We start from the raw sequence: 18,944 nt of genomic DNA, 5'->3' as shown, positions 1-18,944 counted from the left end.
CTTTGCATTGTGGGTAACAGTAGGCAAAGCAGACTGGTCCAATGCATACTGTGAAATTTTCCTGAATCAGTAGGTCATCTGGGTATTTTTGGCATACTGCAACTTCTGCATTTGTTTGCATACTGTATACTGCATTTGGGCAAATCAGTACGCACTGCTAGTATAGTAGGAGAATTAGAAAATGGCCCTCCCCTCAGCTGGCAGCTGATAGGAGGATCAGGAGAGGAGGGTGGAACTTTCTTCTCAGCGGGGAGGACCAACTGAACCTGGGGGCGGGGCTAAGTCCCCACATGACATCTTAGGGGAAAATCTGAGAACGGCTTGTTTCAGCACACATTTTCTGAAAGGTGGAGAAAGAGAGGGGGGAGGGGGGGATTTTTCTGGTATTGAAGGGACTGTGGACAGACCAGGGACACATAGTTTTGTTAGAAAAGCCTGAGAAGTTATTTTTGCATAATATGTCCCCTTTAAGGAAATGAGTAACAATACAACCCCCACCAAATCCCACCAAAATCCTCCATGCATTACATCCATAAATAACACAAAGTTTATGAACACTCATTTTATGACAAAAATGTCCCAAAACAGTTTCATAGAATTCAAACGCCCCCAAAACGAAGTGTTTTAAAGAGTGTAGGTGTGTAGGGGAAGAAAATGTAAAAGGGGTAATCTGGTAAACTTGCAGTCAGGAGAGTTGTAGTCAAGACCAGGAGGGTGATAGTCCAAAGACTGGAGGGTAGTCCTGCCTCCAGAAGTATTCAGCGCTACTGAGGATCTCACGCCGCTCCAGGAGTTCAGTGTTCACATAATAAAAGGCCCCAGAGAACAAAGGCTACCTTAATTCAGCCTCTGGACTTCCTCTGTGCTTTCTTTTCTGATTATGGGCAGATATATTATTTCTTTATGCCACCTTCTGCTATTTGCACTCCTGTTTTCTTTCTGCCATGCTTTCACTCAGCTCACAGGTGTCTACAATTAACACACTCTCCTCTGCTGCACCACGCCCTCCCTCTGCAGCAGGGATCACCTGTCTGCTTCAAGTTACAACTTTAAGATTATGCAATCAGGGCTAACATGCTACCTTCAATGTACCCAGAAGAGTCTTGCACACATGGCTGTTTAATAATCTGGTGTTGCTCCATGCAACTGGTGTATCCTTGAGACAGAGCAGCCTCAACATTGTTTACATTCATGTCAACGTGCAGGCAGTGTTGTTCTTCACTGCTCTTGATGGCACATCAATGCGTTTTGGAGCATGTTAAGGCCCCCAAAAATGCAAAAATTGTGACAGAAAAAAAAAGGTTCCTACAGATACAATAGGGCACTGGTCAGTGCTTGGGCCCTAATTAAGACGTAAAAGAGCCACAAAAAAAAAAAAAAAAAAAAAAAAAAGCCACATGTGGCTCCAGAGCCACAGGTTGAGTATCACTGCTGTAGATGCTGCATCATGAGCTCAGGCATTAAATCAATCCCTCATCGTCTCTTACTGGACCCTTTTACTCTCACATGGAGAACAGTAGGTAGATCATTACTGAAGACCTTCCCGTCTTTCATGCCTTCATGACACTAATCTTTTTTACTACATAAATCAAGGCAGAGACGTGTCCGCTCTGCAGCAGCTGTGGCAAGGTCACTCTGTTTATCTGATGATATTTGAATCATTAAACTTAAGTATTTAAGGCAAAGCATTACAAATGATCTGGTATAATGTTATTCTTTAAACTAAACAGTCTCCTGGTGTAGTGTAAACACAGCTTTACGGCTTTTCTCCCTTACTCATCATACCACTGTTCATCACAGCTCTGAATCTGAGGACCTTTAATCGGTTTAAGTATTAACTGGTTTTGCCAAAAAGGCTTCTGTGTCTTGCTTGAAATGTCTTTTAGGGAAACATGCAAAAAAACAACAACAAAGATTTCCAGTGAATATTTCCTAGATTCGAGGTTCTCAACCTTTTCAGCCAGTGACCCCCAAAAATAAAGGGGCCAGAGACCGGGGACCCCCACTGTATGGTGGCTGAACACAGCCATGCAGAGTCAAGAAGAGTCATGTGCAGACAAGGCCGTCCTTAAAAGGGGAGAGGAACCTGGATGGATCAGAGGACCTCCTCTTCATACTGGAAGTCGGACGAGCGCCGCCATGCCTGTCTTCTAACACCAAAAGTCACTTGAACTGAACTTCTTCAGGCAAGTTCATCATATAAGGAAATAGAAATGTAAGTGGAAGAAAAATATGTGACTAGTCAGACTAACAAGCACAGCGGTTACGTAACATTATTTTACTAAATCGATTTATGATCCAAATTCACATATCGCTGAGCACAGACATTACATTCATTCACTTGCCTCTATTAACATGGCAGCAACACACGGAGAAAACAACGAAGAAGACGATCAGTTCAAGTGACTTCCGTTATTAGAAGACGAGATATGGCGGCGCTCGTCCATTTCCAGTGTGAAGTGGAGGTCCTCGGATGCATCCAGGTACTCTTGATAAAGGGGGATGAAGGAGGGCCATTCTGGGGTCCAGCCAGACTGGAGGACATGGAGGTCAGCAAAATCATAAAAATAGGCAGAAATGGGTTAAACTGGCAAAAATGAGCTATCAAAGAGTAAAATGTGGTTTAAAATAGGCAAAAATCTGTAAAAATGTGGTTAAGAAAAGTGGTTAATAATGGAAATAGTGGGTCAACAGAGGAAACGATGATGTGAAGTTGCAAGAATTGGTTGAGAAGGGAAAAAAACAGGCTGAAAAAAAATGATGTAAAGGGTTTAAAAGTGGACAAAAACGGGTTTTATGTGGCAAAATGTGTTAAAATGGGCAAACCGGATGGCAAAAATGATAAAAATTGGTTAGAATTTAGCAAAATTTGTGTAGAGCGACAACAGTGGTTTTTTTAGAAATATTCTTTGTTTTTTAAGGGCATCTGGAGACCCCCTCTTAGTGTTTTACGACCCCAACGTTGAGAACCACTGTCCTAGATTGCCAAAATTGATAAATCTGAGTTATGTTTTCTAATTGATGATGCTGGACTTTCCCATCAGCACATGAATGCATCAACCAACCCATCACTGCAGACATATTTGAGTATATCTGTGAGGTTAGAGAAGAGGGCGTGTAAGGATAGAGCATGAGAACCCTCACATAAATAAACAGGCTTTATCTAGTCTTTCTGTCACGCACATCACTTTAGAGGGAAGCTGCCTACTTGTAGAGAACCAGATAGGCTATCTACTTCTTAAATATGATCCCTTTACACTAGACTCAATGTCAAAGATGAGAACTTTCACAGATATGCTGATAAAACTAACAGGACGACAGGTAAGCTGCCATGGTAACCTCTAATCAAGTCAAATCTGAGAATCTTGCACTTGTAGGGTCGGACATTTAGACCCATGTGTCTGAGAGATATATATTAATCAGGTCACACGCTGTACTCTGACACTGTGACAAGCAGTAGGATTGCATTAGTGTGCAGGGCTGTCTGTTTATCGACATTCAAAGGCAGCGAGCTCAGGAAGCTCCTCATCAGGGGCTCAATTAGAGAAATGCAGTGATACGCCTATTGACCCGCTCACAGAGCGCTAACGCTGTTTGCAGAGCACCCAAGTGTGAGGATGTGAGTGTGTGTGTGTGTAGGATGGGGGTGCATTTCTGAAGAGATGCTGAGTGAGCAAGCAGGCGATTAAAGGGGAGACAGGCAATCTGAGACTGTTTCTCCTGGGCTACAGCTCTTTAAAAAACGCCTGCTGCATGAAGATGAACATTCACAGGTAGAGCAGCTGCAGAACATGAGAGGAGCGATGATTGATGATGATAGTGACCTGTTAGGACACACAGGTATCGTCCACATAAATACAACGATGGCCCACTAGATCATCCATGTTTATTTATAGGATAAAGCATGTTCGTTCTATAGATACACCGCCTTTCAAATTATTATGCAGGTTGGATTTTAGTGTCATAAACATTCATTTTGTTGTTTTTCAGTTAAACTCATGGATGGTTTTGTGTCTCAGGGCTCTTTGGATCACTGAAATCAATCTCAGACACCTGTGATCATTAGTTTGCCAGGTGAGCCCAATTGAAGGAAAACTACTTAAGAAGGATGTTCCACATTATCAAGCAGGCCACAGGTTTCAGCAATATGGGAAAGAAAAAGGATCTCTGCTGCTGAAAAACCTCAAATAGTGTAATGCCTTGGGGAAGGAATGAAAACGAGATATTTCAGGAAAACTTCAGCGTGGTCATTGTAAGATGTCAGAGCACAGACGGGTTCATGCAGCATAAAAAAGCAGCTAAAAGCATAATGAGGAAGGTTTCTGACTGAAATTCATGGGATTAAGAGAGCTGCTGCTAAAATGCCATTACAAAGCAGCAAACAGGTATTTGAAGCTGCTGGTGCCTCTGGAGTCCCACCAACCTCAAGGTGTAGGATCCTCCAGAGGCTTGCAGTCGTGTATAAACCTACTATTCAGCCCCCACTAACCAATGCTCACAAGCAGAAACGGTTGCAGTGGGCCCAGAAATGTATCATTTGCATGGTAACTGATAAAGGCCTCGCTTGAGGAACATTGGCATAAAGGTATTTTACAAGTAAAAGCAGCATTAACTCCTCTAACAATAGTGCAATCAGGCGTCATGAGTCATCAGCGGTTAAAAGTCCTTGATTATGGCTCCCTGTGTGTTTTTACTACTGAAGTGTGCTACATGTACTTAAAGTCTGCATCATTCTTTACAACTTTTTAAACTCAGTGTGTGCAGGCGCTCAAATAAATGCCTTTTCTGTTTCAATGCTGCAGCTTTACAACGCAGCATGTCCTACTGTAAATACAACTGCTCAGATAAAAATTATACTTAACCTACATGGAAGAAGAAAGAAACGTGGCAACTCTAGGAGTCCTAATCTTAGGATACACAATCATTACTGATGTATAAATGGGTTTTTGATGATTTCAGAAATACTCATGCATGAAGAGTGTATAAAATATAAATAATCTGTATCTTAACGTAAGAAGAATCAGGTTACAGGCTTTGTTTTTTCTTAATCTCTGCCATTTAAACGACTAAAACTCAAATTCTGACATGAGAATTGGTCAAAAATATCCCATTACATTCATTCACCAAGTCCAGAAACAGTTCCTATAAAAAGTATTCACCCTCTTGGATATTTTACTCTATCGTCGACTGCAAATCAATCATGGTCAATATAATTTGGCTGTTTGAAAAAAAAAGGGAAAACAGATTTCTACAAAATAATGTCAATTAAATAAAAATATGTAATATAGAATAAGTGACTGCATAAATATTCTCCCCTTTCAAGCCAGTATTAAGTAGATGTAACCTGACACGCCAGATGGATTTGTTTCACACACCTTCAATAGGAAACGTTTGAGAAAAAGCAGAGGCTTTGAAAAAACTCGGACTGTGATTGGGTGAACGTTCAGTCTGTCACATCTCTACAGGCCAATCAGAGCAACAAAACACGTGACAAAGCAGCTATCGAGCTGCACGTGTGCAGCTACGGGGAATAACATGAAACAACCATAGACATGTCAGTACTCGACTTTTGTGGTTTTTGAAAAGAAAACAACTCACTGCTGTTCTTTGTTCTCCTTTTAATGAAGAAATGTCGTCAAGTTCTGATAAAACTGGCGCCTTAGCAGCATCCACGCTGATCTCTTCCTCCATAACAGCACCAGCTCTTGCTGCTGCTTGTTTACGTCATGACTCTGCTGCGCCTGAAAGTACCGCCCCTCGTCACTGATTGGTCCTGTTGCTTTCTAACCAGGCCCAGATGGTTCAGATGGGAGCTTAAAAAGATGGATTCACCAGTGAAAAACAAGGAAATGGTTGTATCCATCTGCTTTGCAAAGTTGAAGTAGATGCGCTTTTAGGTGCAATCACAGCTCTGACTCTGTCAATCAGGTTTGCACATCTGACTCATAATTTTACTCCATTCCTCTTTGCAAAATTACTCAAGCTCTGTCAGGTTTAAGCCCCAAATTAGATTGAGGCCTGGGCTTTGACTCAGCCACTCCAGAACCTTCACCTTGTTGTCTTCAAACCATTTCTGTGTAGCTTTCTCTGTGTAGTTCAGGTCATTGTCTTTGATGCTGCCGAGGAGCATCCCCACAGCATGATGCTGCCGAGAAGCACCCTCACAGCATGATGCTGCCACCAGCATGCTCCACAGTGGGGATGGTGTGTTTGTGGTGATGTCAGTGTTTGGCGTCTTGTCTGATAGTCTCAAAGCTCCATTCTGGTCTAATCAGACCAAAGAACTTTCTTCCTCTTGACCATGGAGTCTCCCACAGTCCTTCTGGTGAACTCTAGTCCAGATTGAATCTGAGTTTTCTTCAACAGTGTCTTTCTCTTTGCCACTCTCCCATAAAGCTCTGACTGGTGAAGAACCCGGCCAACAGTTGTTGTCTGCAGAGTCTCTCCATCTCAGCTGCTGAAGCTTGGAGCTCCTTCAGAGTAGTCATAGGTGTCTTGGTGTCCTCTCTCACTAGTCTCCTTCTTGCACGCCCACTCAGTTTGTGAGGACGGTCTGATCTAGGCAGATTTACACATGTGACATATTCCTTCATTTTTTTCATGATGGATTTAACTGAACTCTGGGGGATGTTCAGAGACTTGGAGATGTTTTTTGTCTCCATCCCCTGACTTTTACTCTTCAATCACCTTTTCTCTGCTTGGAGTGTTCTTTTGTCTTCATGGTGTAATGGTAGCCAGGAGTACTAATTAACCACTGACTTGACCTTCTTCTTCTAGACACAGGTGTTTTTATTCTACAGTCATTTGAGGCACATTGGCTGAACCTCTGTAGAGTGAGGTCTTTTACTTTAAAGGCAGTGAATATTTATGCAGTCACTTATTTTTCTTCACATATTTTTATCTGATTGATATTTCTTTATCTGTTTTCACTTTGACATAAGAGAGGCAGTTAAGATTATTTTTCATAGGTACTATAAATGTCTTATTTCAAGCTAGATAAAAATATAAAAACGTTCATAATAAGCATAAATGCTGCTGCAGCAATCATGGTTTACCCGTTGAGTGAAAAAGAGATGTATATTTGCTCAAGCAGAGCAGATAGTTTAAAAACTTCAGAGACAAACAGGGCTGGCTGTGTAATGTGGTTAAAGTAGAGGAAGTGTAAATAGTGTTGGGTGCTCTTGTAAAAAAAAAAAAAAAGGGGGGGGGGGTAAACACTAAAATGGGAAGAAACCAGACACTCCAAGCTTAAAAATGTAGTCACTAGGGAGGAAATGCTTAAAAAGCTGTGATTGAAAATGACCTCAGACATGTTTCAACTGTGAAAGTCCTCATCACGTGAGCAAACATTTGTTTTAGTATTAAAGCACGATAACTCAAGGAAAGTAACTCACTTTAGAAATACAAACTCAAGCAATCATGTTAGACAGAATTTAAATTCCTTTAGTGCTCGGGTGTCAAACTCAAGGCCCGGGGGCCAAATCCGGCCCGTGGTACAGTTACACCCGGCCTGCAAGATGATATCATATTTTTATCATAACTGACCCACCAGTATGAGGTCTGCAGATTTCCTCCTCTATAAAAATGTTAATTTAACCCTGATGGTTTAAAATATCCTTGTTAAGTCATAAAGAATGGAAAAACTAAAGAGTAAAAATTTATCGGATAAAAAGTCAGGAATGTGGGGAAAAAATCATTTGTGTTTTCATTTCAGATTTTCAATATTACATCTCAGAATCACAACTTAAACCAATGATTTTGACTTTTTATTTCATACCTTAAGCTTTTCAACTCATAATTTTAACTTTTATCACACATTTTGACCTTTTGGATTCACAATTCTAAATTTTAAGTAACATTTTGACCTTTTTAACAAAATATTTCAAATTTAATCCCATGTTTTGACCTTCCAATTCCTATCTTTGACTATAATCTCATATTTTTACATGTTAGACTCAAAATCTATGATTTGAACTCATATTTCCACCTTTTCAACTCATTATTTGGACTTTCTATCTCATGTATTTACCTAGAAAAACATTATTTTGACTTTCTATCTCATATATTTAGCAGTAAAACATTATTTTGACTTTCTATCTCATGTATTTAGCAGTAAAACATTATTTTGACTTTCTATCTCATATATTTAGCAGTAAAACATTATTTTGACTATCTCATATATTTAGCAGTAAAACATTATTTTGACTTTCTACCTCATATATTTAGCAGTAAAACATTATTTTGACTTTCTATCTCATATATTTAGCAGTAAAACATTATTTTGACTTTAATAATGTGCTTTTACCTTTTGAACACATTCATTTAATTTTTTAATCTCAGAGTTTAAGCTCTTAAACTTATCATTTTTACTTTTTTAAATTTAAAAGGTCTATTTCCCCTAATTTATCACTGGTAAAAATGAGTTGACAGTTAATGGTTAAATGCTGACCCTGTTGGGCCCTCAGGTTAGTCCTGAATCCAGAACCCGGCCCCTGCTGTGATTGAGTCTCACACTCCTGCTTTAGAGGGAATTTCTCATCACACATAATGAACCGCTGAGGATTTACTCTGCTCATTGCAGTACATCTTTGTGCCACCAGGTGGAGAACATAAGCTTCAAACATGTCAGTGAGAATCATCTCTGTATCTGATAATCCCTCCTGACAGGTGAAGAACACACTGAGTCTCATCTTTTCAATTATTTCATCTCCAGTAAAAGTCAGTTTCTACATGACAGAAGTCTCCAGATTAAATAATCCCTTAGTCCCTGAGTTACAGAACATAACCATGGCTGATTATCTCTAACTGTGGTAAAAAGGTGATGGGTGTGAATCTGAGCCCTAGATGTGCTGTTTGGAGTCTCTTCCTGTGTACATGTGAAGGACTTTCCCTACAGTCCGTGCAGATCAGACCAACCTGAACCTCTGAATTGCTCTTGTGTTTGTGTTTCTGTGATTCTGCACTCAGAGAGGCCTCCAGCAGCTTTTCACTAACATACTTCACTTCAGGAACAGTATAATAATTGTTGAATTTTATTTCCAGCAAGCCTTAAAGCTGCCATAGTCGTGTTGAGATTAGAGAAATAAATGCTGTGCTTCAGGGTAAAAGACTGAACCACAGCTGAGGAGTGTGAGATGTTCATTTTGTTTAACATATCAAAAGTTAACCTGAGAGACTGTTTCATAAATCCTGGGATGGATCAGGACCTCCTTCACTTTAGTCAGCTTTGTAATGTTGCAGCCTGATGCTACAGTCTCTCATTAATCTACTCTCAGTACCATGACAGAGGAGATCAGAAAAAAAAAAACTGAAATATTACACTGCCATAAGAGTTTAGACCAGGGGGGTCAAACTCAATCACAGCAGGAGCCAGATTCTGGATTCAGGACTAACCTGAGGGCCAAACAGGGTCACCTTTTCAACCAGAAACTGTCAGCCTGTAAAAAAATATGAAATAAAAAAACTTAGCACTGATGATAAATGGTTTTGACATTTCTCCCCATTTTCACCCTTTTATAATACCTTTTGTTGTCACGTACCACTTGTTTCCTCTTTTTTTTTTGCCAATTTTTGCCGCTTTTTTCCCACTTTTATCTCATTGTGCCCCTTTTCAACACTTTTCACCCACTGAAGCTACCTTTTGCCACTAAATACCACATTTTTCCAATTTTTTTCCCATTTTTGCCGCTTTTTTGTAACTTTTACCTTTTTTTGCCACTTTTATCCCATATTTGCCCCTTTTCACCATTTTTCTCCTCAGTTTCACCCAGTTAAGATATCTTTTGTCCCATTTTTACACTTGAGGAAATCTGCAGACCTCAGACTGATGGGACAGTTAGAGCAGAAATATGAGATCATCTTGTGGGCCGGATTTGGCCCCCGGGCCTTGAGTTTGACACCCCTGACTTAGATGGACTTGAATGAGCTGCTCTATATTTACATGAGTAGGAAGTACTCTGATTTGTCAAGGGCTCCAGAAACCTTTTTCCTTTGTATTGCTGGTGTTTATTCAAACTGTGCATAAATCTGCATGTCTGCGTGGCTGCATATGCCGCAGCCACTTTCTTTTGACCTCTGAACTCAAGGCTTCCTCTAAAGCGCTCTAGCTTGATGTTAAATTAGAAATCCTTCACACACTCCAGCACTGTTTTAACAGCGTGTGTAATGGCGAGGCACACAGGATGCAGCTTTTTCGTGGTCACCATCTTGGAAATTGCTTGCTCCATTGCACTGATAGCGAACTCGATGCATTATGCATCATCTGAACTTGAACTTGTGCTCGGATACGTCCCAATTTTTATTGAGAGCCTCTGGCAGATTTCACAACATGTCCAGAGAGCCTTTGGAGAAATTTCTGTGTTCAAACAGAGGAATTATAAAAAAGGAGACATGTTACTGTCCTGTTACATGATAAAAGCATGGAAGTAGGCCATTACTGTCATTAACTACTGATTTAAAGAGGAACATATATTTATTTGACATTAACTATTGATTTAAAGAGGAACATATATTTATTTGACATTAACTATTGATTTAAATAGGAACATATATTTATTTGACATTAACTATTGATTTAAATAGGAACATATATTTATTTGACATTAACTATTGATTTAAAGAGGAACATATATTTATTTGACATTAACTATTGATTTAAATAGGAACATATATTTATTTGACATTAACTATTGATTTAAATAGGAACATATATTTATTTGACATTAACTATTGATTTAAATAGGAACATATATTTATTTTACATTAACTACTGATTTAAATAGGAACATATATTTATTTGACATTAACTACTGATTTAAATAGGAACATATATTTATTTGACATTAACTATTGATTTAAATAGGAACATATATTTATTTGACATTAACTATTGATTTAAAGAGGAACATATATTTATTTGACATTAACTATTGATTTAAAGAGGAACATATATTATTTGACATTAACTATTGATTTAAAGAGGAACATATATTTATTTGACATTAACTATTGATTTAAAGAGGAACATATATTTATTTGACATTAACTATTGATTTAAAGAGGAACATATATTTATTTGACATTAACTATTGATTTAAAGAGGAACATATATTTATTTGTCATGATGCTGATGCTCTGTATATTTGCTCTTTTACTGCATTGAATCTTTTTTCTTATTTGCATGTTTTTCAAAAATACAGAATAGTATATGTTGAACTCTGAAGGTTTATCAAGTCCAGATACAGACAGTCTGAATTACATATACACTATGTGGACAAAAGTATTTGGCCACACCTGTAAATGATTGACCTGTTTCAATCAGACCTGTGTGTATAAAATCCACCATACAGTCTCTAAACATGTGTGATCCTAAACGCCTCGCTCTGAAGAGCTCAGTGACTTACTGTGATTGACGTCACCTTTGCGAAAAACGGTTCATGAAATTTCAACCTTTTGTCATTAAATATCACATTTCCCCCCATTTTTTACGCATTTTTGCCCCTTTTTTTGCAACTGTTACACTTTTTTTTGCCACTTTTATCCCATGTTTGCCCTTTTCACCATTTCTTCTCACCATTTTCACCCTCTTAAGATACCTTTTTCATTAAATATCACTTTTTTCCTAGTTTTTGCCCATTTTAGCCACTTCTCTTTGCCACTTTCATCCTATTTTTGCCCATTTTCACCATTTTTTGCCACTTCACACCCATGTAAGATACCTTTTGTCATTAAGTACCACTTGTTTCCTCTTTTTCCGCCCATTTTTGCCACTTCTTTTTGCCACTTTTATCTCATTTTTGCCCCTTTTCAACACTTTTCACCCCTTTAAACTACTTTTTGCCACTAAATACCACCTTTCCCTGGGTTTTGTCCACTTTTGCCACTTATTTTGTAAATTTTACCCATTTTTTTGCCACTTTTATCTCATATATTTCCCATTTTCACAATTTTTTCTCACCATTTTCACCCACTTAAGATACCTTTTTCATTTAAATACCACTTTTTTCTAGTTTTTGCCCATTTTAGCCACTTCTTTTTGCCACTTTTATCCCATTTTTGCCCCTTTTCATCATTTTTCACCCATTTAAGCTACCTTTTGCCACTAAATACAACTTGTCTCCTATTTTTTGCCCATTTTATTCACTTTTCACTCATTTTTTTGGCACTTTTGGATCATTTTTGCCACCTCTAACTCATTTTTTGTCACTTCTCACCCATTTTCGCAACTTTATCACCCCTTTTCCATATTTTCCTCCCCATTTTTGCCCCTTTCCACCCATTTTTTGTTGCTTTTGACCATTTTTGCCTCCCTTAGCTTATTGTTATTGCTACTTTTAGGATTTTTTTTTTTTTTTTTGCTTTTTGTCACCACTTAGATTGTGGCTCTTGCAAAGGTATTTTTCATCAGTTTGGCTCTTTGGTTGAGTAAAACTGCTCTACAGAATGAATGGACACACATTCCCACTAAAACACAGAATGTTGTGGAGCCTGTTAGAGCTGTTAAAGAGGAGCCATCTCCACAGTTATACTGGTCACATTAAAAGAACTTGATCTTCCATAAGAAACTCATTCAGCACACTGTATGAATGAATCCTTCAGCATGTTTTCAAGTTATATTTTTTCAGTTCAGAGAAATGTGGATGCGTGTATTCGTATTCAATAAGAAGATCCTGTCCACAAGAGATAAGGCTGTCTCCTCTGCAATTTGTCCAAACATTGTCAGAGTGTGTAGATGCCGCTGGCTTCATAAAACCTCATCTCAGCTCTTCAAAATGCTCCTTTTTCATTTTCAGAGGGAACAGAAGTTGGAGGGAATGAATGCAGAGCTGCCGGTGTGATTCAGACCTCAGATGACCTGCTTGAATAGCACATTAGCTGTATGCAATTTACCGAGTTTCAAAGGTTCACTGTTCTATATAGTCTGCAAAAATCCTTTTTGGGTCAATTATCTGCAGATGAAAGCGATGCAGTTTTATTACACCGTGCTCAGAGCAGGAAACAGACAAGCCTCCTGTGTTACTCTTCCTGGCGTTGCAATTTCTTTCTTAAGTGGAGATATTGAAATAAAATCAGAATTTAAAAAAACACCTGCAGATTTTGGCTTTCATTCAACGGCAGCAAAATCTTTTTAAATATTTAATGACAAATGGTGCTAAGCCAACCGTGAGAGAGTCTGCATGGATTTTAATGAGCAAACATTAGTTAAACATCGGTTGATACCGTCCCGCTGACAGACAGGAAAAAATGTTTGTTAATGCCAATGTAGGGAAGTCTCACTATCTCTGAGAAAGATATTTTTCCGTTACATTTATAAATTATGGAAGCCTTAAGTCAAACTCAGTCACAGCAGGGGCCAGATTCTGGATTCAGGACTCAGCTGAGGGTCTAACAGGGTCACCGTTTTAACCAGAAACTGTCAACCTTGTTTCACTGGTAATAAAATATAAAAAAAATCTTAGCACTGATGATAAATGATTTTGACATTTAAAAAGTTAAAAAGATAAGTTTAAAGGCTCGAAATCTGAAAAAGTAAATTTATTAGTTCAAAAAGGTCAAAACATGAAAGGTCATCTGAAAGATCAAACTATGGGATTATGAAGTCAAAGTTTGGAGTTGAAAATACAAAATAATTGGTTAAAAAGGTCAAAATATCACTTCAAATTGACAATTATGAATCTTAAAGCTCAAAATATTACATGAGAAGTCAAAATTATGAGTTGAAATGCTCAAAGTATGAAATTAAAATTCAAAATACTAAGTTTGGGTCCTAATTGTGAGATGCTAAATTGAAAATGAGATTTAAACACAAATGAATTCTTTTCCCACATTCCTGACTTCTTATTGAAATATTTTTACTCCTTACTTTTTTCAGATTTTAACAAGTATATCTTAAATCATCAGGATAAGTTCACATTTTTATACTTGAGGAAATCTGCAGAGTATCAGGGCCACACGAAGAGAAAAAAAAAGTTTTGACATTACGAGAAAAAAGTCGTAATATCATGGGAAAAAAAGTTGTAATATTACGAGAATAAAATATTACAAGAGAGAAAGTCTGCCGCGGCGCTGCCTCCGTTAAAATGAGCAATACTGAGCATGTAGTGCAGCTATACTTTAGTATCGGTTTCACAAATAAGGAAATACTTCATCTTTTGGCACATCAGCCTCAGATTATTATCAGAATCAGGACAATACTCTGTCACTGATCCGCGGCGCCGCGGCAGACTGTCTTGTAATATTTTATTCTTGTAATATTACGACTTTATTCTAGTAATATTACTTTTTTTCTCGTAATAATACGACTTTAGTCTTGTAATATTATGACTTTATTCTTGTAATGTCAAAAAAAAAAATCATTTCTTATATTGTTTTTCTCTTGGTGTGGCCCTAATACTCCAGCGTACCTCAGACCGATGGGCCAGTTAGAACCAAAATATGAGGTCATCTTGAGGGCCAGATTTAATTGTTCCACAGGCCGGATTTGGCCCCCGGGCCTTGAGTTTGACACCTGTGTATTAAGATATCCTTGTTAAGTCATAAAAGCTGAAAAGGTAAGGAGTAAAAATATTTAAATAAGAAGTTAGGAATGTTGTTTATGCAAGGATATTTTGACAGGAAAAGCATGCAGAGGCCTTTTTAGGGTTTTATCAGTGAAACATCTTTGTTGATTTTTGAAGTCATGTCCGTTTCCCTTTTCTCTTGGGTCCTGGGGGGGCTTTGTTATTTTTAGATACATGTTGGGGGGATGCCAAGGATAAATGGTTGTGAAACACTGATCTACTGGACTGAATAGCTTGTGTTACGTCCCATGCATGAAGATGAGACCGGCATGTGCAGCATGTAGGCCTGCACTGAAATATTTAAACCACAGGCTGACCATTCCTCACCGTAATCCCGTAGTCCACGATCTATTTATAATCTCCAATGAATTTGCTGGTTTTGTGACTTTTATCAAAGCCTGATGTGTTTGTGCCTGTGAATTCAAAGAGACAAGGTGTGAAGAGAACAGAGGGAAAGCAGATCGGTGAACTCTGTGCAACCTCGGAGCTCCTTTGCAAGTTGGAGCAGCTCCCATCCATTGATATCAGCACTTCATGGCTTAAATAATTCAGCAGAAAATCCCAGCACTACCTGATTCTTTGCAGATACCGTACTGTACTCCTGGCATTTGATTATGGTGAGGAAATGCAGAGTTGCAAAATAGCTCATCCAGCAGGTAACGCAGAGATAGATTAAACAGAAGAGACAGCGGCTGATTCACCAGGTAACGCAGAGATAGATTAAACAGAAGAGACAGCGGCTGATTCACCAGGTAACGCAGAGATAGATTAAACAGAAGAGACAGCGGCTGATTCACCAGGTAACGCAGAGATAGATTAAACAGAAGAGACAGCTGCTGATTCACCAGGTAACGCAGAGATAGATTAAACAGAAGAGACAGCGGCTGATTCACCAGGTAACGCAGAGATAGATTAAACAGAAGAGACAGCTGCTGATTCACCAGGTAACGCAGAGATAGATTAGACAGAAGAGACGGCAGCTGATTCACCAGGTAACGCAGAGATAGATTAAACAGAAAAGACAGCGGCTGATTCACCAGGTAACGCAGAGATAGATTAAACAGAAGAGACAGCGGCTGATTCACCAGGTAACGCAGAGATAGATTAAACAGAAGAGACAGCGGCTGATTCACCAGGTAACGCAGAGATAGATTAAACAGAAAGACAGCGGCTGATTCACCAGGTAACGCAGAGATAGATTAAACAGAAGAGACAGCGGCTGATTCACCAGGTAACGCAGAGATAGATTAAACAGAAAAGACAGCGGCTGATTCACCAGGTAACGCAGAGATAGATTAAACAGAAGAGACAGCTGCTGATTCACCAGGTAACGCAGAGATAGATTAAACAGAAGAGACAGCGGCTGATTCACCAGGTAACGCAGAGATAGATTAAACAGAAGAGACAGCGGCTGATTCACCAGGTAACGCAGAGATAGATTAAACAGAAGAGACAGCGGCTGATTCACCAGGTAACGCAGAGATAGATTAAACAGAAGAGACAGCGGCTGATTCACCAGGTAACGCAGAGATAGATTAAACAGAAAAGACAGCGGCTGATTCACCAGGTAACGCAGAGATAGATTAAACAGAAGAGACAGCGGCTGATTCACCAGGTAACGCAGAGATAGATTAAACAGAAGAGACAGCGACTGATTCACCACTGGGTCAGGACCCCAGCATGGGTCACGAGATAGATTAAACAGAAAAGACAGCGTTGCCTGATTACACCAATTTTGCCTAATTCTAACCCATTTTAGATAGATTCCCACCCATTTTACCAGAAGAGACAGCTTTTTGCTGATTCAAACCCATGTTTTGTCCATTTTAAACCCTTTCCAGATAGATTAAACCAGAAGAGACAGCTATTGTTGGCTCTGATTCACCAGGTATTTACGCCAGAGATAGATTAAACAGAAAAGACAGCGGCTGATTCACCAGGTAACGCAGAGATAGATTAAACAGAAGAGACAGCTGCTGATTCACCAGGTAACGCAGAGATAGATTAAACAGAAGAGACAGCGGCTGATTCACCAGGTAACGCAGAGATAGATTAAACAGAAGAGACAGCGGCTGATTCACCAGGTAACGCAGAGATAGATTAAACAGAAGAGACAGCGACTGATTTCTCTCTAGAGCTGAATTACTACTGAGGGAATTCCTCATTTTTCATTGAAACAGCAGTGAAGTTCCCAGTTGTTCTTTAAGCTCTAAGTAGCAACAGTGTTATGTTGATTGGATAACATCAGGGGTTCTCACCACTGGGTCAGGACCCCAGCATGGGTCACGAGACCCTAAGAGGGGGTCTCATGGCTTAAAAAACTAAGAACATTTTTGAATTACACTGTTGCCACTTTACACCAATTTTGCCTAATTCTAACCCATTTTTATCACTTTTTCCCACCCATTTTTACCGATGTTAACACTTTTTTGCAACTTCAAACCCATGTTTTGTCCATTTTAAACCCTTTCCACCACTTTTTTCTGCCACTTCTAAACCAAATCATGCCACTCTCTGCCTATTGTTGGCTCTGTTAACACATCATTGCCACTATTTACCCCTTTGACCACTTTTTAAGACACATTTCACATTCTGATATGCCCATTTTTACCAGTTTCTGACTATTTCTGCCTCCGCTAACCCTTTTTACAATACAATACAATAACTTTATTTATCCCCAAAGGGAAATTCATTTGTCTGGAGTCTCATCTGTTTATAGTAGAATTATATAGTCCAATTTTTGATGGTATGAAAGATCTTCTAAATCTTTCTGTCCTGCAGCGAAGAGAGAGGAGCCGTTCACCACCGTTGTTTCTTTGGTCATTTAGGGAGATATGAAGTGGAAGATCCATGTTCCCCAGAATGGCCAGTTTATTTTTAGCCAGTTTGTATCAATTTTCATCCTATTTCACCAAATTTTACACCTATTTTTGCCACTCTGACGCCATTTAAGCCACTTTTGAATCCCCTTTTACCACTTTATATGCCCATTTTTGCCATTTTTGGTTATTTTTGCCACTTTTATCTGATTTTTGGAATTTCTAACTAGGGCTGGGCAGTTAATTGAACATGAGATTAAATCACAATATGGCCTGCTGCAATTTTCAAATCACAAACGGTGCAATATTTCTTTGACCTGAAATTTGTGTTGAATACCAGTTTTAAACTTTTTTTTGCAGCAGAGATGTTATGCATGACATATTATGCAGCCATTTAAGTACATTTTTTAAGAATAGTCTACAAAAAATCCTACCTTCTTAATTTTTTTTTTTTTACGTTTTTCTTACTAAATACGAGAATGATAAAAACGCTTCAATGCAACAATTCATATCCAATTGGCAATATGAGTCAAAATCCTCAGGATGCAGTATTTTTAACACTAGAACCACCGTGGACCTCTACATACCTGAAACAGCCAATGGGTCACATTTACCTGTCATTAAAGTGCCTTGATTTTTATAAACAGCACTGATCGGGGACTGTTAGTTGACCACTGACATTGAACAGCTCATTAACGAGAGCTAGCAAACTAGGTCACTGCTGGAAGATGATCCATCACGTAGAAAATCATCTTTGGACTGATTGCTAATCCCGGAACTTCCTCATCACTGGATTCCTCTTCATTAGAAGCACTGAGATTACCTTTTTCTTAGATTTATTTTTGGGCTTTTTCATGCCTTTATTAGAGAGGACAGTGGATAGAGTTGGAAACAGGGAAGAGAGCGGGGAGAGACATGCAGGAAATGGTGCCACGGCCAGATTTGAACCCGGGTCACCTGCGTATATGGTGTGTGCCTTAACCACTTGACTACCGGTGTGCCCCAGCACTAAGATTACCTTTTGAGATTTAAAATTGGTAAATGTCTTTTTCCCCCCCTCTATTGTCTTCTGATTAGGCGTTGCTGCAGTAGAGAGATGTTATTTCATGCATTTATTACTGGTGTGACATAAAACAGTGGGAAAATCAAAGCTTTCTTATGGGGTAAATCTGACCTGCATGGTGGTTCTAGATATGAATGTCCATTAAAAAAATGTAGGTTTAGGCAAAGATTCTTTTTTTACAACCCCAGGTGCTTTTGAACAAACTTTTAGTTAAAGTCAAAGACTGACAGTCTTTAAACTGTATACACATCAAGTAAGATAAAATTAAAGAACAGCCTTGGGTAAATTTTACCCATCGGCAGTTGCAGTGTTAAAGAATTGTTCAGCCCTTGGTTAGGAATAAAGAAAGTTCAGGAATAATCGCATATCAAATCGTGATATGCGATTGGGGGCCTCAGGCCGGATTCGAACCTGTGCCACCCGCGTACATGGGGAGCGCCTTTGACCACTAGGCCACCTGCTCCCCATTCAGCCCTATTTCTAACCCATTTCTGCTACTTTTAA

This window comes from Cheilinus undulatus, linkage group 15 (assembly GCF_018320785.1).
Source record: "Cheilinus undulatus linkage group 15, ASM1832078v1, whole genome shotgun sequence".
NCBI classification, from domain to species: Eukaryota; Metazoa; Chordata; class Actinopteri; order Labriformes; family Labridae; genus Cheilinus; species Cheilinus undulatus.
This window is presented reverse-complemented; position numbering follows the sequence as displayed.